The sequence below is a fragment of the Silurus meridionalis genome, chromosome 29 (genome assembly GCF_014805685.1).
Source record: "Silurus meridionalis isolate SWU-2019-XX chromosome 29, ASM1480568v1, whole genome shotgun sequence".
In the NCBI taxonomy this organism is placed as follows: Eukaryota; Metazoa; Chordata; class Actinopteri; order Siluriformes; family Siluridae; genus Silurus; species Silurus meridionalis.
The window spans coordinates 1,075,497-1,101,770 of record NC_060912.1 but is presented as its reverse complement, the minus strand read 5'-3'; the positions used below and the strand labels follow the sequence as shown (position 1 = coordinate 1,101,770).

At 41.3% G+C, this 26,274-nt stretch overlaps 1 protein-coding gene across 2 annotated transcripts in view; it reads left to right on the top strand.

Moving 5' to 3' along the window:
• Positions 1–26,274, top strand: part of thrb (thyroid hormone receptor beta) — a 76,242-nt gene that overhangs the window by 19,298 nt on the left and 30,670 nt on the right. Inside the window, exons 1-2 of one of the 2 annotated variants that reach the window (XM_046844415.1) lie at positions 3,701–3,723; positions 17,650–17,716. The gene's annotated coding sequence lies outside the window, so the exon portion shown is untranslated. Of the gene's footprint in view, positions 1–3,700; positions 3,724–17,649; positions 17,717–26,274 lie in introns of those variants that run through there. The other variant, XM_046844414.1, reaches the window with a different exon arrangement.

Genomic DNA, 26,274 nt, shown 5'->3' with positions numbered 1-26,274 from the left:
AGACAGCCGGAGAGAGACAGACAGTCTGAGAGAGACAGACAAATGGAAACAGGCATATAGACAGACTGAGAGAGAGAGAGACTGAGAGACAGACAGCCGGAGAGAGACAGACAGACAGACAGAGAGACAGACAGACAGACAGCCTGGAAGAGACAGACAGAGAGACAGACAGAGAGAGACAGAGACAGAGAGAGACAGACAGCCTGAGAGAGACAGACAGTCTGAAAGAAACAGACAGAGAGAGTGAGAAAGACATACAGACTGAAACAGGCATAAAGAGAGAGAGAGAGAGAGACAGACAGACAGACAGCCTGGAAGAGACAGACAGAGAGACAGACAGTCTAAGAGAGAAAGACAGACAGACTGAAACAGGCATATAAACAGACTGACAGAGAGAATGAGAGAGACAGACATACAGTACAGACCAAAAGTTTGGACACACCTGCTCATTCAAAGAGTTTTCTTTATTTTCATGACTATGTAAATTGTAGATTCACACTGAAGGCATCAAAACTATGAATGAACACATGTGGAATTATATACATAACAAAAAAATGTGAAACAACTGAAAATATGTCATATTGTAGGTTGTTCAAAGTAGCACCCTTTTGCTTAGATTACTGCTTTGCACACTCTTGGCATTCTCTTGATGCCTACTTTGAAGAACCTACAATATGACATATTTTCAGTTCACTTTTTTGTTATGTATATAATTCCATATATAATTCCACATGTGTTAATTCATAGTTTTGATGCCTTCAGTGTGAATCTACAATTTTCATAGTCATGAAAATAAAGAAAACTCTTTGAATGAGAAGGTGTGTCCAAACTTTTGGTCTGTACTGTATATAATAAGAGAGAGAGATAGACAGACTGAGTAAGAAAGACTGAGAAAGATAGACAGACAGACTTGCAACAGACAATGAGACTGAATGAGACAGGTTGACTAAGAGACTGAGAAAGACAGAGAGACAGATGAGAAGGACAGAAAGACTGAAAGGAAAACAGAGTGGCTGTGACAGACAGAAACAGAGAAATACAAACAGACAGACTGAGAGAGACAAAAACAGACTTAGAAAGACAGACAGACAGACAGACAGACAGACAGACTGAGTCGAGACCTGAAACCAGTTCGTCTGTTACCCTTTGACCCCTCTGTTGTCAGCCAGGCATTTCTGCCCGCATTACGCTGTATGACTTGTTGTATGACTCTTTTCATCCAGTGCATGAAAAGAGATGTTCTGGAAGATAATGAAATGCTCCGAGCGGCAGTTCTGGAATCTACAAAGTCTCAGAGATCAGATCTTTTCCCATTCTGATGTTACTCCTGTATCTGCTTCTCTGCTGCCACGTGATTGGCTGATTGGCTCATACAGGACAGCACCTTCTCCTTCAGCCTGAACTTGTGTTTCTGGTTTTCCAGCATCCAGACGTGTTGAATGGAAGTCAATGGAAAGTGACGTGTGTCGCATGTACACGTGATGGCTGGGAATAGGAAACACGTGGTGGCTGGAGGATTACCTCTTTTAAACCATTGGCACAGAAGCAGAAGTCAAGTGTAAATCAAGTGTAAGTCAAGTGTAGGTCAAGTGAAGGTCAAGTGTGGTTCCTCTGAGAAACGATGACGAGCTAGCCATGTCTGTTTGGCGTTTTTTTTTTCTCTCTTAAGTCACAATAAGATCCTGAGAGAATTGCAGATTAAATCTTCCTTTATTCTTCTCACAGCGTTCACGTGTTCCTCGCTAACCCGACCGCGTGCGGTTTTACCTCCTCAGGCTGAAAAGTTGACAATAGCGAGACGTGTCCCTGTTTCCAGGTTTCCATGTCAACCATCAAAATGTTTACAGACGATCCTGAGACACGTTTGTCAGGTGTTTTCAGCCGTCTTCATGAATGGCATCTGAAAACGTAGATGTTTCGAAGTATTTAACCATCTACAACAATATCTTAGCAAGAAAAGAGATCTTGAATGAAGTTAATCGTCCAGAAAAAAAGGTGTAATAAAAATATCTTTGTTTAAAAACCGCCGTCTTCTAGTATTGATTCAAATTGTCGGATCGTATGATCAAAATGGTGAGAATTTTTTTTCATGTGAATCTTTTTGAACTTCTCATTTCACATTTAGTCTCCATTCGCTCTTATAATTCCTTCCAATCTTCTGGGAAGATGCTCCACTGGATTTTGTGGAGATTTGTGGAGATACATTCAGACCGGTGAGAAAAGTCAGGTACTTATAGAGGTGAGAAGGTGAGGAGGCCTGGGGTGCGTTCACATTCCTCCCAAAAGTGTACAATATATATTACAGCTGTAGAGCAGAAGATCTTAAGACATCTTCCAACCAATGGAAAGGAGATATTCATAGAGCTGAACAGCACACTAGCATTGGTTAAAGTTCATCTAAACGTGGTCGAAACAGTACCGGTTATGGTGCCAGTGAAGCACTGACTTATGAAGGTCGGTGCTCCCTGTGACTCTGCGTGTGCAGCCTTGTGCTGTTTTTAGATACCGTGTTACAAAACCTTTTTAACCACCTTGGAGAACCGTTCGGAGAAGAACCACACGTAGTTGAAAAAGTCAGGTGTCGTTGCGTTTGGAGGATGTTTATATTTTGTGATGATTTTGAAGAGGCTCCTGTTCCTGCAGGTGAGCATTTATAAGAAGGGATGAAGAGGAGGATGAAGAGGAGAAGAAAAGAGGAGGAGGAGGGGGAGAGAAACAGAATACACACTCAGTACAATCATGACTCGACTCCAAGAGTAAACTCGAAACAGTTTATTGGAATGTTTTGCATGATGGCAGATGATTGCTTTTCTTTCAAAAGAAAAATCCGACCGTTCCGTGCCGCTATTTATAAACACGAAGACTTTCGCTTGTTTGTCGATAGAAATGAAGTTTTCCGATATTGTCTCCCGAAAAGCAGGACTAATAGTAAAAACAGTGTGCTCACAGTGACTGAAATAAATCTCTCCGCGGCCTGAAAGCCGACTACGCTGGGAACAGAGACGCTTTTGTCCTGCGTGCTGTTTTTCCCTTCTCGCGTCTTCAATCTAGAACCGATTGTGAGCTGTAGCCCGAAGGCCAGAAAGGCCCGAGTTACCCCTGGAATCGGATCGCGCTTCTGCGGTCTGGTTATTCGTGAGAGAAGCCGAACCCGTCCCTCTCGCGGTCTGAGATGGAGGTCCGGGAGAAGGTGTCAGATGCTGCAGTCTCTGCGCTGTGAGAATCAGTGTGCGCATATTTGCTCGAGTGTGTGGGAGATTCAGTGTAGCCTTTAAAGCCGTTTGAAGCCGCTCCTAATCGTACATGTGTTGGGCATGTGTGTGTGTGTGTGTGTGTGTGTGTGTGTGTGTGTGGTGTTAGTGCAGGGTGTCAGTTAGCGTCAGATGACAGTCGTAAGACTGAGAGACGCGGTCTCCACTAGACAAAGACTTCCTTCTCTTCAGCCAGCTGTTCACAAGGGCACGGCCTTTCTGCTTAACACCGATCACTCCGAGCCAACGGGAGCCGAATGCTCACCCACACACACACACACACACACACACACACACACACATTTTCACAGAGGCAGAAATGGATACATGTGTTCAGTAGCGAGAAGAAATCCCTGGGTACAATCTGCTCTATTCAAAGACGAATCAACATCTGACTCTTCTTCTTCTGAGCACACTGAGTCTTCTGAAGGACTGAGAAAGTCCCGATTTGTCCCGACAATCACGGAAACGTGTGAGTGTGAGCGAGCTGCACCGTCACTTATGACCACGGTGTCCAAAAATAGACTAAAATAGACCTCAGGTTTGGAAATTTTGTGGACACCTGATAAAATTGGTATGTGCTTCATTTCAGATTTTGTGGAGATTCATTGAAACAGATACTGATGTAAGTAAGGTCAGGAGGGTCTGGGGTGCAGTCACGTTCATCCCAAAGGTGTTCAATAGTGTTTATAGTTCTAAAGAAGGAGATTACAGAGTACACCTCCAAGTCTGGCGAAGGTTTTTTTTTTGGGGTTCCATAAAAAGTCATACAATTGTGTCCCAATAGTTTTGAAAGTATAGTGTATTAATATTATTTGATATACAAATAAAATATTTGTTTTGTATGTATATATATATATATATATATATATATATATATATATATATATATATATATATATATATATAAACCCTATAAGATGTGTGTCGGTGCTGGGTCCGTTTCTTTTTTAAATGTTTTTTTCTGATTGTATTGTAATTAAAAACTAAAAAAAGTCTTCCAGATATTATTATTATTATTGTTTACTCTGTGGGAAGATCCGTGAGCAAGGAAAAAAACCCTATAAGATGTGTGTCGGTGCTAGGTCCGTTTCTTTTTTAAATGTTTTTTTCTGATTATATTGTAATTGATAACTAAAAAAAGTCTTCTAGATATTATTATTATTATTGTTTACCCTGTGGGAAGATCCGTGAGCAAGCACAGGTTACTACTGAACATATAAATGATTACATGTCGCTTGTGTAAGACCAGGATTTTAGAAGAAACTGGACATCAAGACTAATGGATGGATCGATTTCCACATCAGCTGGTTAGGGGTGTTTATTTGGCTTCATCCTGGATTTGATGGATACTCTATGATGAGACTATTTCTTGTTAGGTGTTGAGGTCTACAGTGAAAAGCCTGCAAATCTGAAACCTCTCAGTGAAACAAACCGTGGAAGGAGACCCGAGGCCACGCGGTGAAACGCTGTGAAACCTGGTGGAGTTTGATTTTGAGTTTCTGCCTTTCAGGGTTCTCCTGAGGGACTTGTGAAAAACAGGTTTTTTCCTCTTTGATCCCTCAAGCCGAGTTCCATCAACCCGCGGTCTGAATTTCAAAGCCTGAGAACTTTTAGAACATCCCAGTTCATAAGGAGAGAGGAGATCCAGCTACGATTAAGCATAGAATAAACCGAATAATAATTATAATAATTATACTAATTATAATAAATTATAATAAATAATTATAAACATGTCGACTTCTTGTTATGACCCGTGCGACGGCGATGCGGTCATGTTCCTAATTAAGAGGCATTTTTTGTGTAATCGCTGCTCGGTAAATGTTTGTTCTTGATTCCTCCCATCCTCATTTCCTTTTCTTGCTTCCTGTCTTTTTAATTACTTATTTCCTTTATTACTCAGTGTGAGAGGAACAAGTAGAGATTGCATTAAAAAGTTTTTTTTTTTAGATCAAATTGAGGATTAAATCGCTGCACGCTTCAGGGCCTCGTATGATTGGACTTTTCCTGATTGAAAAACTACATGTGCTGTACCCCGACGTCATGTAGTTTCAGGATCGAAACCGTGCAAATATTAGGGAAGGCAAAAACAGCACTGCGTCATAATTCAGTATTCAGAATATCACGAGAAAATCAGGAGTAAATGACTACAGATACAGAAGGTCAATCCTGAATAAGCCACGCCCATTTATAGCACGTCGACTAGCCGGCTAGCTCACATTGTTTAGTGCATTCCTGTTAAAGGTGCTTTAGGTTTTGCTTGTCAGCACACACACACACACACACACACACACTTTTACTTTAGTAACTATTTTTATAACACCATGTTTCCCGTGGCGAATTTGAGCAGCAAATAAATATGCAGGGTTTTGCCAAAAGTATTCAGACTTTTCCAGCCATATGTTTGTTTGGGTCCCAGCAAACTGTTACCACAAAGTGGGGGAAAGAAGTAGCTGAATTTACTACCTGACTGAATGAGCACAAATCTCCACAAAATCCAGCAGAACATCTTGCCAGAAGAGGAGAGTGGAGATTATTATAGGAGCAAATGTGGAATGAGATGTTTAGAAAGCAGAAAAAGCTTGTGCTAGGGTGTCCACAAAGTTTTGGCCAATCAGATAGATAGATAGATAGATAGATAGATAGATAGATAGATAGATAGATAGATAGACAGACAGACAGACAGACAGACAGACAGACAGACAGACAGACAGACAGACAGACAGACAGACAGACAGACAGACAGTGCAGGGGAAAATACCAAGAAAGAAAGAAGGAAGGAAGAAAAAGAAAGAAAGAAAAAGGACAGACAGACAGACAGACAGACAGCACAGGGAGAAAATACCAAGAAAGAAAGAAGGAAGAAAGAAAAATAATTAAAGAAAAAAGATAGATAGATAGATAGATAGATAGATAGATAGATAGATAGATAGATAGATAGATAGATAGATAGATAGATAGATAGATAGATAGATAGACAGACAGATAGTGCAGGGGAAAATACTAAGGAAGAAGGAAGGAAGAAAAAGTATGAAAGAAAAAAGATGGACGTATGAATGGATGGATAGATAGTTTTTTTATTAAGAAAATTATTATATAAAATAAAAAAGCCCTGTGTTTCTCAGTAGTCCTGCGTCTTGTTTTTTTGAGGGTTTTTTGGGATCCATGTGAGGGATTTCTACGGATTTTCTCTCCACCATAACTTAAAGCGTTACAAAGGCAAGTTGTCAGAACCAGTTAGGGATTTGAATGTCAAGGCAACACTCCTACCACTTTCCCAAGTCCTCGCCTCATCCGTACGGGTCTGCGTGAAATCCAGGAGCCCCCGCGGAGGGGAAATGTCAAGCGTATTGCAGCCCAGAAGATGTGAGATGCGTGTTGTAAGCGAGTCGGCTGAACTTCCAAATGGGCGGAATGAGGAAAAAAACAGGGTGAAGGATAAATAGTGTAGTTTTTAAACTCGGGAAGATGGATTTAGACTGTAATTAATCTGAATAATCCAGGGTTAGGACCTAAAGAGTTCTTTTATTTTAGGGTCCTTTACGAACGATGATGGAACTAAAATGAATGGATATACAGATGTTCAGGTTCTCATTTGAATCTAATTCTTCTCAAGGTTTTTTCATCTTCTCATGTAGTCTCGGGGATTTTTTTTCCTCACCACCGTCACTTCATTATTCATTACAGCCTTCTGGTATGCTTCATGGAGAAAAACAGCAGGTTCAGATGAAGGTGAAGGTCATACCCGAACCAAATTTCCTCGATTCGACAAACAAAACAGGTTCTTATTCTAGATGTTACTGTAGATACCCAAAACTATTATCATCCACAAAGCCAGTCTTTGGGATGGGTCTGGGTTTTAGTCTTACAAAACCTGGTACACTTTATTTCAGGGTTAATCATCTAGCACGGAGGAACGGCAAGAGGAGAACGCTGTTTATTTTACGTTTATGACGTTCATAGTGGTTGAATTAGTGGAAGCTCTCCTGCTATAGAGCTCTAAACCCTATTGGGATGAATGTGAACCTTAGCACCTCAGGTCTTCTCACTTTCTTACATTCATCAGAACCTGACTTTAATACCTTGTTGCTGAATCTCCACAAAATCCAGAGGAACATCTTCCCAGAAACGCTGAGGTTATTATAACAGTTTGTATGAAATGGTACTAAAATCACAGATGGAATGTTTAGTAGAAATGAAGAGTGTTGTCGTCCTGGAACAGGCTTTATCTTGAGGAACGAAACACTTCCCAGGAACCCTGCGTCTACCCAGTGGTATTGAAGTTGCTACAAGAAAGATATCGATAAAGATAAAGATACAGATGCGAACAAAACAAAACAAAAAACAAAACCAGCAACACCCATATATAGTGAAGATATGAAATTGTGTAGGCGCTGATTTGCAGAAACCTCTTGAGAAATTCTTGGAGACAAAATTAGAATAGAGAAAGAGATGGAGAGAAAGAGAAAAAAGAATGGAGGTGAGGGTAGCAGCCAAGGTCAGCAGGTTACATAATGGCCTCATCAACACATGTGCAATTGGCTGTGCCAGGGCAACATGGACAGGACACACTCTCTGGGGACGGGGGAAGTCCAAATCACAGCCAATGAAGATGAGAGGAAGGATCATGCCAGCTTACTCGGCCCCCTCCACCCTCCCTTTCCTTTTGGATTGAGACACGTCCTGTTTTGTTGCTGTGGAATGTCCTGAAGAGACGTTGTTCCGCTCTGTCCAGGGTCGATCCGAACGAGCATGCGGTACGCCGTGTATTCAGGCCACTCCACGTTTATTGCAGCGGGTGTTTGTTTACTCGGAAAGTCCTTATAACCCACTTTGTGGCATCAGGCAGATTATCAAGAGCGGCGAACAATTATCTCAGAGTGAAGGGCTTTACTCCAGGGATCCACTATCTTGGAATTCCAACATTTTCCCCACTTTGTACTCTGTAGCTCTGTAAGCAGGCCACTCAAGATCTTCCCATCAAGCCCATATCTTCATAGAGCTCCCTTTTCTCATGCTGGAACAAATTAGGAGCTCCAAATTCAAATTTCATGTTTCTTCATCCTTCGCAACTACGTGGCTTCAAATTTGTTTGAACCTCATATGGGTGGAGAAATTCAGGTGTCCCAATACTTTTGCTCTTAGCGTGTAACACTTTAGCAAAACCACGTCTCAGCTGAGACACTCATGGAGCTCCAGAAAGCAAACCAGGAACCCTGAAGCTGTGAAGCAGTAAAGCCCTCGTGCTTCCATGTGATCTGATCTCCGCTGGCTAAATTTCCACAGCCCTACTGTGACGTCTTTACTGGTCAAATTGGATAAGACATGTCTCTTTTTATCTGCTAAGATGTTTACCATCTGCTACGTCGAAGCTTTTCGAAACGCCTTGTTATAATCACGCTCCTGAGTGAAACCACGACGCCGAAACGCAGATTTTAATCCTTTCATCCTCGCAGTGGCGTTCCGATAAATACGCTTTTGTACTGTATTGGAACGTTTTCTAGTTTTACAGCCTCTCAAATAGGACCGAGCTGTTGGTATATCACATGAAACGATATGATATAAATAGAATTCCAGTCATCAGGCTGAAGTTCTCATAACGATCTTCATGTACATCGGGGGGAAACATTTTCAAGCCGCAATAAACTGGGTCTTAACTATTTTTTTTTTTTTTAACAGTCCAATAAATGAACAACTGTAGTTTTATGGGATGTTGCTGCACGGGCACCGTTTCAAAAGTTTGTGGACACCTTTTTAATGAACCCAATTCCACACTGGTGCCTTATTTACTCCTAAACAGCCAACGAAACAACATTCCAAACAAAGCCACAGCACTGTTTTGCACCTCTGAGCAACACGACGGTGATTTGTTCCAGAACGATCACTTGTTTAAATGATTCAGTTCAATCGCAACGACTCACAATATTTTTTAATAATCTCAAATATCTGTATTCAATGATTTATGATTAAAATATCAAAACATCATTTATGCATTTGCAATTGCAGGTAAAAATAAATTACATGTCCCTCAATAACAGTCAGCAAAATGTCTAATTATCGTTATTGGATAAAAAAAAAAAATCTAAATATAATATTTTTGGTCAATATCACACACCCGTATTCTCGCTTGTCTGGCTGTGTCCTGCATCGTACTGGATATCAGACTGGATCCATGTAGTCGTTGACCGATGACTGTAATGAGGTGGCGTTTGAGTGATATGAAGGCTGATAGGCTGCAGATGTCATACAGAGCTATGGCACGCACTGACGTAGCGTTTTAGCACCGCTAAACGATCCGTCATGGCGCATCGACGCTCTGCATGCGGACAGATGTGCGTGAACGTGGACTGTTCTTCATCACGCAGCAGTTCGACAGCGCTAGAGGAAGTACGAGGAAGCAAGCGCAGCATATGGAGCGCATATGGGTCGCGTTCACCAGAGCGACGCAGCCAGTATTTGCAGCTCTGGTATTGTAAACCGCTGCGAGTTGTCCGATTTCAGGCTTTTGCACGGCCCGTGGAATTTCTGGTTATGAAAATGGTTATAGTAAATTATAGTGAAGTTCTGTAGAATGGATGAGTGCACATATGGTGCCTTATTTGGTGGTTTGGACACACCCTGGTACTTTTGACTTTTTACAAGACACAGGGCGTGTACGTGGTGCTCTGTTTTGCAGTAGGCTAATCACGTTTACGTAATATATTTCCATTTAATGTAAATATTCAGTCATTGGAAAAATATTGATGCAGCTCAATGATTCAACTTTGGGAAATTTCAGATTTACATCTTTTATTTGGGGGAAAAAAGTTAATAATGCAATCTTTTTATTTATTTTGTTTGTTTATTTGCTTATTATTTAGCTGTCCGTCTGTCTCGGTTTTAGTACCCAAGGTCCCTTGCCAAATAAATTCCACAGACTTGAACATTATTCAAATCTCTGCAATAATATTTTATCCACTTATTGGCTTTTCATTCGAGTTTAGGGGGAAAAAAAGTTTTTTATATTTATAGTCCACATAGTGCTAGCATTATGTCCCTATTGTGCTAGCATTATGTCCCGTTAGTGCCAGCTTTGTGTCCCTGTAGTGCTAGGATTATGTCTCGATAGTGGACGCATTATGTCCCCTCAGTGCCAGCGATGTGTCCCCTCAATACCAGTGTTGAGTCCCCTTAGTGCCAGCATTTTTGTCCCCTCAATACCAGTGTTGTGTCCCTTAGTGCCAGCATTGTGTGTCCATAGTGCCAGCATTAGTGTTAAATCCCCTATACTGCCAGAGTTGTGCCAGCGTTGTGTCCCCGTAGTGCCAGAATTAGCCTTGTGTCCCCGTAGTGCCAGCATTGCTGTTGTGTCCAAATATTGCCAGCGTTGTCTTTCCATAGAGCCAGCATTGTGCCCCCGTAGTGCCAGCTTTGTGTCCCCTATTGCCAGTGTTGTATCCCCATGGTGCCAGCATTAGTGTTGTGTCCCCCTATTGCCAGCGCTGTGTCCCTGTAGTGCCAGAATTAGTGTTGTGTCCCCATAGTGCCGGCATTAGTGTTGTGTCCTTATAGTGCTGGCATTAGCGTTGTGTCCCCATAGTGCCGGCATTAGTGTTGTGTCCCCATAGTGCCGGCATTAGTGTTGTGTCCCCATAGTGCCGGCATTAGTGTTGTGTCCCCATAGTGCCAACATTAGTGTTGTGTCCCCATAGTGCCAGTATTAGTGTTGTGTCCCCATAGTGCCGGCATTAGTGTTGTGTCCCCATAGTGCCAGTATTAGTGTTGTGTCCCCATAGTGCCAGTATTAGTGTTGTGTCCCCATAGTGCCGGCATTAGTGTTGTGTCCCCATAGTGCCAGTATTAGTGTTGTATCCCCATAGTGCCAGCGTTGTGGTTCATGGAATTTCCTTCACACGTGTGTTTGTGCAGGTGTGTCTAGCGTTGTCTTGTTTGCATTGAATTTGTGACTAATATTTGTCATCATGACTATGAAGAAAGTTTGTACTGCTGCTGCTGGTGCTACAAAAGCGTTTTAGTATTTCTCGGGAAGATAAGGGAGCTATGAAAAGGGCACTTTCGCCTCGTGTCGGACGCCGGTATCAGTTCACGATAAGGGTGATAAATGCGCACAGTACGAGTGTTTTAATTCGAGTGATATAGTAAAGTTACGCCTGCTGTTGTTTGTGTGTGTTTGTGTTCACACACAGCTTTCACTCTTGTACAACTTGAAAATCTGGTTGTAATTAGTGTCCTGGAGGTTTTGCTAGTTGCTAAATTGAAAGCTTTACATCACTTTTCCCCTCAAAGAACCTGTTTATGTAAACCGTTTGCTTTGTAATGATTTGGCACGTTACGATACCGCCGAGATCCCTTCACATCGCAGCGTGCATTGTTTATGAGCAGTAAACACAGAACATCCGTTTTTCCTCCGTGTTACAGCACAAAAAGAGAAAAGAAATTCCTCTTATTAAAGAAAGACTCGCAAATCAAAGCAGCCTGTTTACTTATTCTAACTACTGAAAATACTGAAATACATGAAATAACGTACGGTGTTTCATAACAAATACACTATATGACCAAAAGTTTATGGACACCCCATTCCATATTTAGTCCCCATTTCCCTTTTATAATATCCTTCACTTTTCTGGGAAGACGTTTGAGATATTGGCGTGTGCTTGTGGAGATTAGCGTGAAGCTTTGTGCACAGGAGCATTGTCATTTACAGAAGAACCACATTAATATCTGGAAAAATCCGGTGTCCCAATCCTTTTGTTTATATAAAGTATCATGTGGTAAATATGGCAGTGTTTTTTATACCATGTGGTATTAACCTCCTAATGAAATCCTGTGGTAGTCGCTGTGTGTGTGTAGCATGTCTGCCATCTCCTTTTCACCATCACTTTCACTCTCTTCAGTCTGGCTTCATCACCCTTTCTCTGTTTTTGCGCTTCTCCTTTCTATTCATCCGTGTCCGTTCCTCGGTGCTGAGTCATGCTTTTGTTGTAATTTAGCGCTGCAGCGATGCCTTGTGACGCCGTGCGATGCCGGGCCTTGCGTGTTAGTATTGCCACTTTGCAAATCAGTGTGTGTGTGTGTGTGTGTGTGTGTGTGTCAGTCCTTCCAGAATTCTGCTTCGGAGGAAGATGTCCTACATTACGCAATTATGTCAAGCTTTAAAATTAGCTCCAGCGATTTTTTTTCTTTTTTTTTTTTTTTTTACCCTTTTTGTTCTTTTTCAAACACCCGAACATGTGTCTCCAATCACAATATTATTATTCTCGTGCACATTCTCAGGTTACAGTCGCTCCCTCTTTCGGCTCCAACGCAAATTTGAAATTGCACAGAGCTGTAAGTTAAAGAGGTCATGCCAAATTACATGTTCGGGCTCCGACTTGGCGGTTTTACTCCGTGTTCCAGGCAAATCTTCTAGTTTATGTATAAAAAAAACAAAACAAAAAAAAAAACCTTACTTCCAAACTGGATTGTGAAAAACAAGACATGGGGCATGACTTGACGTTTTTTTTTCATGTCTCTGGAATGGGGTGGAGGTTATAATCAAGTCTCGCTAAACCTATAATTGTTATGATTGATCCTATGAAATTGTTACAGAATCCGTTTGCAAAAAGATCGGAATGCTGTGGAACAATAAGCTCCTGAGCGTTCTATAGCAGGCCACTCAAGATCTTTCACTCCAACCTGTGTGAAGCATATCTTCATGGACCTGGCTTTTTTTTAATGTAAATTTTATGTAAACATGTTCTGTACAATTGTGTGACCTCCAGGTTTGTGCTAGAATTTGGGGAAGATCTACAAAAGAAGTTGGCTTTTTAGCAAAGAATTCGCTACATGTAGTCCCCAAAGTTGCGACGGTGCGAATTTCTTAAGATCTCGCGATGAAGATAGCGGTAGGACAAAATATTTTCCGATTAGCATATGCTCCGCCTTCCACTAATACCATAATAATATATACATTGCATTAGTGTAAATTGCTCTGTTTTGCCAAATCATGTACTGTATTTTATTGAATTATTAAGTCTACATCGTTATTTAAGACTCCTGCGTAGGCCATGTCTCCACTTTTCAAGTTACGATGAACGCCATAATTCTGCGTAATCAGGATTTCATATTTGGGCACTTCTTCTTCTTCTTTCGGCTGCTCCCATTAGGGGGCGCCACAGCAGATCAGCTGTCTCCACACCCCCCTGTCCTCTACATCTGCCTCTTTCACACCAACTACATGCATGTCTTCCTTCACCACATCCATAAACCTCCTCCTTGTTCTTCCTCATTTCCTCCTTCCTGGTGGCTCCATCCTCAGCATTCTCCTACTGATATACCCCATGTCCCTCCTCTGAACATGTCCAAACCATCTCAATCGCACCTCCCTCACCTTGTCTCCAAAACGTCCTACATGCGCTGTCCCTCTAATAAACTCATTTATAATCCTGTCCATCGTCGTCACTCCCAACGAACATCTCAACATCTTCAGCTCTGCTACCTCCAGCTCCACCTTCTGTCTTTTACTCAATGCCACTGTCTCTAATCCATACAACATCTCAGGTCTCACCACAGTCCTATAAACTTTCACTCTCACAGATACTCTTCTATCACAAATCACTCCTGCTATCACTCTTCTCTACCCACTCCACCCTGCCTGCACTCTTTTCTTCACTTCTCTAACACACTCTCCATTACTCTACACTGTTGAACCCAGGATTTCATATTCAGTGTTCAGTGTTCAGTATTTAGTGTTCAGGATTCAGTGTTAAGTGTTCAGTATTCAATGTTCAGTATTCAGTGTTCAGTATTCAGTGTCCAGTATTCAGTGTTCAGTGTTCTGTGTTCGGTGTTCGTGTTCGTGTTCGGTGTTCAGTATTCAGTATTCAATGTTCAGTGTTCAGTATTCAGTATTCAGTAATGTTCAGTATTCAGTGTTCAGTATTCAGTGTTCAGGATTCAGTGTTCAGTATTCAGTATTCAGTATTCAGTGTTCTGTGTTCGTGTTCGTGTTCGTGTTCAGTATTCAGTATTCAATGTTCAGTGTTCAGTATTCAGTAATGTTCAGTATTCAGTGTTCAGTATTCAGTGTTCAGGATTCAGTGTTCAGTATTCAATGTTCAGTATTCAGTGTTCAGTATTCGATGTTCAGTGTTCAGTATTCAGTGTTCAGTATTCAGTGTTCAGTTTTCAGTATTCAGTGTTCAGTATTCAGTGTTTAGTATTTAGTATTCAGTGTTCAGTATTTAGTATTCAGTGTTCAGTTTTCAGTGTTCAGTTTTCAGTATTCAGTGTTCAGTATTTAGTGTTCAGTGTTCAGTAATTAGTATTCAGTTTTCAGTATTTAGTATTCAGTGTTCAGTATTCAGTGTTCTGTGTTCTGTGTTCGTGTTCGTGTTCGTGTTCGTGTTCAGTATTCAATGTTCAGTGTTCAGTATTCAGTATTCAGTAATGTTCAGTATTCAGTGTTCAGTATTCAGTGTTCAGGATTCAGTGTTCAGGATTCAATGTTCAGTATTCAGTGTTCAGTATTCATGTTCGGTGTTCAGTATTCAGTATTCAATGTTCAGTGTTCAGTATTCAGTAATGTTCAGTATTCAGTGTTCAGTATTCAGTGTTCAGGATTCAGTGTTCAGTATTCAATGTTCAGTATTCAGTGTTCAGTATTCGATGTTCAGTGTTCAGTATTCAGTGTTCAGTATTCAGTGTTCAGTTTTCAGTATTCAGTGTTCAGTATTCAGTGTTTAGTATTTAGTATTCAGTGTTCAGTATTTAGTATTCAGTGTTCAGTTTTCAGTGTTCAGTTTTCAGTATTCAGTGTTCAGTATTTAGTGTTCAGTGTTCAGTAATTAGTATTCAGTTTTCAGTATTTAGTATTCAGTGTTCAGTATTCAGTGTTCTGTGTTCGTGTTCGTGTTCTGTGTTCGTGTTCAGTATTCAGTATTCAATGTTCAGTGTTCAGTATTCAGTATTCAGTAATGTTCAGTATTCAGTGTTCAGTATTCAGTGTTCAGGATTCAGTGTTCAGGATTCAATGTTCAGTATTCAGTGTTCAGTATTCGATGTTCAGTGTTCAGTATTCAGTGTTCAGTATTCAGTTTTCAGTATTCAGTTTTCAGTTTTCAGTATTCAGTGTTCAGTATTCAGTGTTCAGTATTCAGTGTTCAGTATTTAGTATTCAGTGTTCAGTATTTAGTATTCAGTGTTCAGTTTTCAGTATTCAGTGTTCAGTATTTAGTATTCAGTGTTCACTATTTAGTATTCAGTGTTCAGTGTTCAGTGTTTAGTATTTAGTATTCAGCGTTCAGTATTTAGTATTCAGTGTTCAGTATTCAGTGTTCAGTATTTAGTATTCAGTGTTCAGTTTTCAGTATTCAGTGTTCAGTATTTAGTATTCAGTGTTCAGTACTCAGTATTTAGTGTTCAGTATTCATTGTTCAGTACTCAGTGTTCAGTGTTCAGTATTTAGTGTTCTGTGTTCAGTATTCAGTGTTCAGTGTTCAGTATTCAGTGTTCAGTATTCAGTATTCCTCGCGGTCAGTGCCAGTCTCTGAGGTGCTTTTGTAATTGGTTTGAACTGAGATGCCCGCTGTTTGAGTGGGGGCCCGTGGGTGTCTCGGCACCGCTTTGCCAGTCTTTCTCCTCTCCTCGCCGACAGTTTCCATGGTGATAGAGTTATATCTGGAAGGCTGAACACAATACGCGGTGGCGCGTTCACTCGTGAACTCATTAGTACTTTGAGGCCGGTAAAAGTGAAACACGAAGGAAGGAAGCGCTGGGGAACGGCGAGGCGAGGCGAGGCGAGGCGAGTCCGTAGATCGACACGAGGACGGAAAACGGCCGAGCAGGAAGTTGGCGTATGTAAAGCGAGATTCTGAATCTCAGACGTGAAGATCTGCAGACTGTAAAAACAAGAGCCTCGGGCCAGAATTTATAATCCGGAAGGTGCAGTGTGATTACAATCAACAAGAGGTGCATGAAATAAAGACACACAAAGGTTTCTAGTTTATTTCAAACCAGGGGTCTTCAAAGAGTTTCAAGTCACGGACCCATCAGGCAATAGAGACACGGGGCAGCGAAACATAAACATACAGTAGATACTGATATTAATAGCAACCAATCATATTACACTAGTTATATTAAGACAATTAGATCTATGTTGTAGTTGTACATGAGTCATTGCCTGTAGAGTTTCATATATGTTCAAATGTTTCATAAATCGTTGCAATGATTTCCTGTTATGCTGATCGTGCAGATTTTTTGCGTTCGGATGACCTCGGCGTAACTTGAAAATATCGTGAGGCTACGCAGGAGATTTAAAGACAGAACGGTAATCAGTATGGGGTGACGTATTGTTTTATTTATTATATATTACCGTGATGTTGCACACCAGAACACTGCACATACACCTCAGATCTTATACCCAGGTGTCCACAAACTGGGAATATGTGGACAAACTGGGAATATGTGGACAAATTGGGAATATGTGGACAAACTGGGAATATGTGGACAAATTGGGAATATGTGGACAAATTGGGACTATGTGGACAAACTGGGAATATGTGGACAAATTGGGAATATGTGGACAAATTGGGAATATGTGGACAAATTGGGAATATGTGGACTAACTGGGAATATGTGCAAAACTGGGAATATGTGGACAAACTGGGAATATGTGGACAAACTGTGTGTCGTCATAAAAATCCGAACTTTCACACTTGAACCCTCCGTGTTAAGTGTGACCTCATTTATCCGCTCGTTTTACACATACCGAGAGCCGGAGCGCTGCCGAGTTCAGAGTGTGTTACACCCTCAGCTGTTTCCTCGGGTACTGTCGAGTGTGTCGAGTGTGTCGAGTGTTACGGTCTGAACGCTTCAGCTGCATGAGCTCAGTGGTTCAGTTACAAATTAACGCCATGCCAAGCCTGAACATACTCTGATGCAATACACACACACACACACACACACACACACACACACACATAAATACAGAGAGCTCCATGTCATTACATGCTGCAGTGTTGTTACACAATATAATAATATTATTCTGTATTACTATTACTTTATATTAATGTCTGTCTGTCTCTCTGTCTGTCTCTCTGTCTGTCTGTCTCTCTGTCTGTCTGTCTCTCTGTCTGTCTGTCTCTCTGTCTGTCTGTCTCCTTTTTTTTTCTCCTTTTCTTTCTTCTTCCTTACCTTCCTCCTTGATTTCTCTCCCTTATTTCCTTTATGTTTATAATTATGCTGAGAATTCCCTGTATGAGCGGTTACTATGGAAACAATAATATTAGATATAAAGACAGTATTGATATAAACCTGTGAGATGAACTGAACTTCTGTGTGTGTTTATATACACTATAAAAATCTCTCTCTCTCTCTCTCTCTCTCTCTCTCTCTCTCTCTCTCTCTTTTGTTGTTGTAGATTTTTATGCCTGTGCTGATCAGTGCTGCTTCATCCTGGCAGGACAGAAGGATCTCAGCCCTGTCCGGTAAGATTTCACTTCACCTCCATCTCTCTCCCCATGTGAGTCATTACAGACTGTTTATGTTCCGCTGCATGACTGGATCATTACTGTACACTGCCAACGTACACGGGAAACATGGCCTGGGGCTTTGATCTGTTCATCTCCGATCTGTTTATTTACGATCTGTTTTTCTCGAATCTCTTGTTCGTTAGTCTGTCTATCTTAAATCTGTTCATGACGGATGAACATGTTGTTCATCTCCGATCTGTCTGTATCAGCTCTGTTTGTCTCAGATCTGTTTATCTCGGATCTGTTTATCTCAAATCTGTTCATCTCGGATCTGTTAATCTCAAATCTGTTTATCTCAAATCTGTTCGTCTAGGATCTATTAATCTCCGATCTGTCTGTATCAGCTCTGTTTATCTCGGATCTGTTAATCTCAAATCTGTTCGTCTCGGATCTGTTAATCTCGCATCTGTTTATCTCAAACCTGTTAATCTCAGATCTGTTTATCTCGGATCTATTTATCTCAAATCTGTTAATCTCAGATCTGTTTATCTCGGATCTATTTATCTCAAATCTGTTAATCTCAGATCTGTTTATCTCGGATCTATTTATCTCAAATCTGTTAATCTCAGATCTGTTAATCTCAGATCTGTTTGTCTCAGATCTGTTTATCTCAAATTTGTTCGTCTCAGATCTGTTAATTTTGGATGTGTTAATCTCAGATCTGTTTATCTTAAATCTGTTCGTCTCGGATCTGTTTATCTCAAATCTCTTTATCTTAAATCTGTTCATCTCGGATCTGTTAATCTCGGATCTGTTAATCCCAGATCTGTTGGTCTCGGATCTGTTTATATCCAGGCTGTTAATCTCGAGTTTGGTTGTGTAAATAAATTTAGAAGTATAAATAGATAAACTGTGTGTAAGACGGAAGGAAGACAGCGCAGTAGAGGCACACGGGCCTTCAGATGTCCCGTCTCAGAGACTCGACCTGAACACGTTACCGGTGAAGAAAACGTCGTGTTTTTCCTGCATTTTTCTTTCCTCTCTTCTTTTGAAATGAATGTAGCTGAACTGGATCACACATCGGCACCCAGCTGTGGCCAGACCACCAACGAAATCAACACACCAGTGCACCATCACACCAACAGAGAACACCAGAGTGTATCAGGGTTCATCCCGATTTCACTGCAGTCACTTTACATTGTGTATCTTTTGATATGAAGTTAAATTGAACAGAAACAGAATCGGGTAAATGTGTGTGTGTGTGTGTGTGTGTGTGTGTGTGTGTGTGTTCGTGTGTGTTTGTCCTCAGTGGCATGAGCAAACAGTGTAATGTGATAAGTGCAGTGAGGGCACGCGAAGCAAAGGCGCTTGATTTATTCTTCTCTCAGACCGACCCCTGTAATGAAAACACCATCTGCTGTCCCCTGTCCCCGTCCCTCTTCCCCGTCCCTCTTCCTCGTGCCCCGTCACCACCACAACGGTGCTCCATATTAAATTACTAGATTTAATCCTGCAGAGGAAGAATGAAAAGCTTGGAGATATGAGAGGACGGACGCTCACTCGTTCAATGTAGACAAAAGAAATGGACAAAAGTTTTGGGACACATGTCCTTTCCTGCTATATGAGGAGTTTTGGAGGCAAACTATTGTGTTTTTGGATGCCGATTGAAGCTCCATGAGGTTATTCTTTACATGGGATTGAGTGGACGATCTTGATGGCCCACATTTTTCTGGGAGGATGTTCCAGTTGATCAGGTACTGATGTAGGTGAGAAGGTGAGGAGGCCTGGGGTGCATTCAGCGTTCACTCAATCCGAATAGCAGGAGATTTTCCACAACCTGTGTAAAGTCTATCTTCATGGAACAGGGTTTGTGTCTTGTAGTTCAAGCAAAGGGAAAATTTCATGCAGCAGGAACAGTTTGGAGAAGAACCGCATACAGCTATATGGGAAATGGCGGTGTCCCGATACTTTAGGCCTCAAAGCGTAAAATTTGGCACCTAAACCCAAAACGTGAGTTTCTTGAAAATCAATTGGACACACAATCGAGGTCCTGAGGAGGAAAATTCCTGATTCTGATGGCATCATCGCTGTAATGGAGATCCTCTTGTTCATTTACTATACTTGGCTTAAATCCTAGTGTGTGTGTGTGTGTGTGTGTGTGTGTGTGTGTGTGTGTGTGTGTGTGTGTGCGGTTGTTTGATTTGCTGTTGGACAGGAATAACGCAGCCGAGTTACACACAGACGTATTCACTCGACACGCTTTGTTCTTTTGTTTCGCCGTCTTTTGAATCGCAAAACTGCTTCATCGCCTCCTGGCCAGCTGTGCAGCTCGTGGCTGGTGTGGTGTTCATCTGATGGAAGGCAGGTGCTCACAGGCCACCGGAGAAGACTTTCTTTTGCTTGAACGAAACAACCGCATGCCAGTCAGAAATGAGGTCATACGGTTGTCCTGCTGGTAGAGGGTTAAAAGCGGCTTTTTACTCAACACATGTACATTAGAGTGAAATTCTTCACATATCCCATCAATGTTGGGAAACCGGGGTCAGACATGATACAGCGCCCCCTGGGGCACAAAGAGTTAATGGCTTTGCTCATTGGCCCCAACAGCTTGGTAATACCGGGCCTTGAACCCCCGACCTTCTGATCAGTAATCCAAAGCATTATCCACTGATCACTTACACACACACACACACACACACACACACACACACACACACACACACACACACACACACACACACACACACACACACACACACACACACACACACACACACACACACACACACACACACTATATAGCAAAATATTTGATGTTTCCAACCATATGTGCACACACTTGTATAGAACATCTTTGGACGTTCTTTATCTGAACTAGGAGGCCCACAACTGTTCCAGCATGTGCACAAAGCCGGCTCCATGATTTACAAGGGTTGGAAAAGTGTGGAAGATCTCCTGCTCTAGATCTCTGACCTGAAATGTAGCTGAATTTGCTAACTGGCTGAACGAGTACAAATACCCACAAAATCTAGTGGAACATCTTTCCAGAAGAGGAGATAGTGGAGGTGATTATAAGGAGTGAATGTGTGCAAAAGCACCAAAATAGCTTATGCTCAGGTGTCCACAAACTTTTGTCCCCATAGATAGATAGAGCCAGGGAAAAAGAACAAGCAAGGAAAATCTCCACAAATCTCCACAAGAACACTCCAACATCTGGAAAGATCATCCCTGAAGGTGAGAGATTATTATAACTGTAAACATGGAATGGGATGCACAAAAAAAAAAATCTTATGTCCACAAACTTGTCTGTATAAATTGCATTGCAAACCAAAAAAAATGAAATATACCGTCTGTTTATAAGGCGAAGGAGAAAACCCGAGGAGAAAACTCCACGAAGAAACCGTCCCGCGTACAAGTTTTAGACGAGTAAAGGTCAGGTTCATGATGAGAACGTGTTCTTCTTGGCATTTCAAACACTCGCTCGGGATTTCACTTCCTGTTCCAGGAGAAAACTTGGTTGCAGCACCATCTATAAAACACACACGTTTCCTAACACACTTCACATCCTGGGTGTAGCAGCGTCTCGGGGGGCAGACAAACCTCCAGCAGTCTGTGTGTGTGTGTGTGTGTGTGTGTGTGTGTGTGTGTGTGTCACAGTGCCCAGAGTGTGTGCTGTGTATTTGTATCTGTACTCCAGGCCCCCTGCTGTCTGTATTAACACACAACTGTCACCTGCACTGCTGAATTAACTGTTACGCATCCCCCAGTGCGCCCTCGACTCTCTAGTGTGTGTGTGCGTGTGTGTGTGTGTGTGTGTGTGTGTGCGCTCCTATCACTGTTCCTTCAAAGAACTCGACCTGACCACAAACCCAGCTCTGATCAGATTCATCAATAATGCAGGTCGCACCTGTGTACATCAGCTGAATAATGGAAGCGACAGAGCCATTACTGAGATTTAATGGCCTGTCGTGGTTTAGTTTTATAGCCTCCTTGTGTTATCTTGAAAGTAAAGTGCTTAGTGCTGAATAATGAATTACAGTATACACACACACACACACACACATACAGACTGACCACTCCCTTCAGCATTTAAAAACCAGCGGAGCTCGAAGCATGCAGAATACCATCTCTGTTCCTGATCGGGTCGTGAAAAACACAAAAAAAACACCAGAAAAAAAATCTGGAAAAATACACGTACGTTTCTAGCGTGTGCAAAGTAAGAAAAAAACGAAGAAAAAAAATTTAATGTACAAAAAAGAAAGCCAAAGCTTACTAATAAATGAAAACGCATAAAAACAAAGTCAATGCAAATTTATGCAAATGAGCTGTAGATGATTTATTATGTTTATTCTAAACACAAATTGACGCAGTCTCTGTACTATAACTTCAGCTGCTGTAAAGTCATTCTGCGTGTTACACAGTCGTCTCGACCCGGCGTGGGACGGGCGTATGCGTTTCAGAAAAGTGCTTTCTGTTCTGCCGGAACTTGCCGCAGGATTTCATCATCTGAAATAACAAAAATCCTCAAGGTCCCTTAATGACCTCATTACAAATAAAGGTGCTGCTCGAGAGGCACATAAGAAAAAAGATTGTTTCGTTCACAGACTTCTTTACTTTTAATCTTGTTTTTTTATCAAGCAGGAGAAATATAGGAACGTATAGATGAACTCTGGAATGTACAGAGAAGATACAGGAACGTATAGAGGAACTGTGGAGTGTATAGAGGAGATATAGGAACTTGCATGGGAGATACAGTATGGAACGTACAGGAGAACTTTGTGAATGCAGGGAAACTATGGGAACTTGCTGGAAATATTAGTATGTGCACAAGCACTATCGGAACATATAGGGGAACTATGGGGATGTATAGGGGAAATAGGGGAGCCTAAAGAGGAACTTTTATACATATAGAAGAACTATGGGAACATGTAGGGGAACTAGTGAAATGCATATGAGAACTATGGGAACTTATAGGGGAACTATGGGACTGTATAGTGGAAATATGGGAATGGCGCCTCTCTGATGCGCCTGTGGCCCGTTTTTCTTTATTTGTGTTAATTAGCTGCATTAGCATTAGCTAGGATTATGCACTGTGTATAAAGGTGCTTTATTCCAGGCATGAAGTTTTCCGGCTCTCACATTGATTCAAGATCTGCCTAATTGATTATCCACTAAGACCTGCATGGTTGAACATCTTGGAGAACCACATCTTAGCGAAAGGAACATTTATTTGCACTCATGAGCCAGAAAAAATTGTGGCCACACCCAAAAACATTCTAAATATTCATGGGTTGAACATTAAATGATTGGTCAGGAAATGAGTAAGAATTAATCACATAGATAAAGTTGTGTATTTTGGTCACATTTTCCTTTTCTTTTTTTTCCCTTTTTTCCGAACTCTATGGGAGTTTATGGGAGTCTATAAAAAGACAGAGTCCCATGTAAACACAGACAAGCCGTCTGGATCAGCTTTCCTCAGCCACGCAATCCTTTAATGCTAATGCTATGGTTTTAACAATTATTTTATATTACATTCTACGTATATCACCAACAAATAAAAAACGATTGCATGTTTAATCTCCAGTGAGTGACAGTCGGTTCGACCCCTGGCGTCTGAATGAATTATGCATCATCTTGTTTTGTTGTTGTCCCTGTTTAAGAATTAAATTAGCTCCTGATTCTTGTTAGCGTTCTCGGCCTGTGACGCAGGAACACAAGCCACGAGTTTGGCCTTTTTGATCCAATTTAGATGAGTGTAAGTCACTGATTGTGCTGCTGCCTTGTTTCTGGAACATCAAAACCGGACGCTGCAAACATTCCTATTATCCAGGGCTGTAGATGTGACTGCATGGACCACGGGATTTTAAACGACCAGCCATGAACACACGCACACACACACACACACACACACACACACACACACACACACACACACACCTCTGCCTTCCTTAATGTCGAAAGATAAATTCAGGTCCAGAACGCATTTCTGCTCGAACTTGTTACTCGACATTACTCTAGCGTTTTGTGTGTGTGTGTGTGTGTGTGTGTGTTTCAGTGCTGAGGCCAATCGTATCACAGCAGGTGAGAGGCCTTTACACATGTTTTTTTGTTTCTGACGTGACCGAGGGCGACTCTTGAGTCTTTTTACATTTAATATGTATTCACTTATTCAGCCTCAGCAGCAAATCATTGGTAGTGTGTGTGTGTGTGTGTGTGTGTGTGTGTGTGTGTGTGTGTGTGTGTGTGTGTGTGTGCAAACATTCCAACAGTTTCTGTGTGCTATGATGTAATGCCTGACACGTGGAAAGAAAATCGCGCCCACTGTCATGTTTATGGCTTGTTAGGTTTGGACCCGATGGCATTCCGTGTTAGCGGACTGGAAATAAATGTAATATGAAGGAAGTGAGAACTGATCCACATCATTACGCATCGAGTCCTGAAGCTGACCACCGCTGCTGCTGCATGTGTTTACACACAGGGGGGTTTAGGGGAACTATAGGAACTTGCAGGAGAACTATAGGAATGTACATGGGAACTATGAAAACATTTAGGGAAACTATTGGAAGTGCTGGGCAAATATAGTAGTGTAAAGGGGAACTATGGGAATGTAAAGGGGAACTTATGGGAATGTAAAGGGGAACTATGGGAATCTAAAGGGGAACTATGGGAATCTAAAGGGGAACTTATGGGAATGTAAAGGGGAACTTATGGGAGTGCACAGTGGAACTATGGAAATGTAAAGCAGAACTATGGGAGTGTAAAGGGGAACTATAAGAGTGTAAAGGGAACTATTTTAATGTAAAGGAAACTTATGGGAGCGTAAATGGTAATTATGGGAGAGTACAGGGAACTGTGAGAGTGTGAAGGGAACTATGGGAGTGTTTAAAGTGAAACTATGTGAATGTAAAGCAGAACTATGGGAGTGTAAAGGGGAACTATAAGAGTGTAAAGGGGAACTATAAGAGTGTAAAGGGGAACTATGTAAATGTAAAGGGGACTAAGGAAGTGTAAAGGGAACTATGGGAATAATAATAATAATGTGTATTCCTTGGAACGTGAAGGGAACTAGGGAGTGTAAAGGAACTATGGAAATGTAAAGCAGAACTATGGGAGTGTAAAGGGAACTATAAGAGTGTAAAGGAACTATTTTAATGTAAAGGAAACTTATGGGAGCGTAAATGGTAATTATGGGAGAGTACAGGGAACTGTGAGAGTGTGAAGGGAACTATGGAGTGTTTAAAGTGAAACTATGTGAATGTAAAGCAGAACTATGGGAGTGTAAAGGGAACTATAAGAGTGTAAAGGGAACTATAAGAGTGTAAAGGAACTATGTAAATGTAAAGGGGACTAAGGAAGTGTAAAGGAACTATGGAATAATAATAATAATGTGTATTCCTTGGAACGTGAAGGGGAACTATGGGAGTGTAAAGGGGAACTATGGGAGTGTAAAGGGGAACTATGGGAGTGTAAAGGGGCCCTATGGAGGTGTAAAGCGGAACTATGGGAGTGTAAATGGGAACTATGGGAGTGTTAAACGGAACTATGGGAGTGTAATGGGGAACTATGGAAGTGTAATGGGGAACTATGGGAGTGTAAAAGGGAACTATGTTAACAATGCAAGACTGCAGGAAAACTCCAATAAGCGAATTTTCCAAAAAGTGCTGAGCTGGTGAAAGGTGGGTTCCTAAAACTAGAGCAGACGCATCCTTCAGAATGTGCACAATAAGAATCTTATGGTCAGGTGACCAGTATAAATATTAAGTAAATATTGTCTAGCTGAAGGTTTCCTCTGATTCCTCTGAGATCACCAGGAGGAATGTCATGTTTGTCTTTGCCATGATATGATTGTCCTCCTTTATAAAACATTACCAAACAATCATGACATGAAATCTGAATCTCGGAGAGCAGAGCGTGAGAGGAACGTGCCAAGGAACGTGACCCCCCACCTTTCTGTCCATGTCTGCATTTTGTAGGAAACTGAAACCCATTTGTTCCTTTTTTATCTCCTGTGATTAAAAAAGACAAAAACTGGGAGAAGGAGAAAGGGCACGATGAAGAAAGTGTGTTCATGTGCTTACACACGCACACACACGCACACACTCATACACAAACACACACACACACACACACACACACACACACACACACACACACACACACACACACACACACACACACACACACACACACACACACACACACACACACACACACACACACACACACACACACACACACACACACACACACACACACACACACTTTTAAGTGCTAATTTGTTTGTTTTAAAACTATTTATTTTGTTATATAGTTTAATTTATTTAAATTTTGTCCGTATTGTTGGAGGTATTTATTTGCCAGTTTGCTCTGTAACCCTGAACCCTGTTAATATTTCTCATGCCAATAACGCAACCATTTAATCTTCAATCTCGTACACACTCTACACAAGCTTTGACCTTTGATTTGACCTTGAGCTTTTCTGCAGGCAATTTTATTTGATAAAAATATTTTATATTTTAAATATAGTTCTATATTCGAAATGTTGCTTTTTGAATACTGGAGGAGTGTAAAAT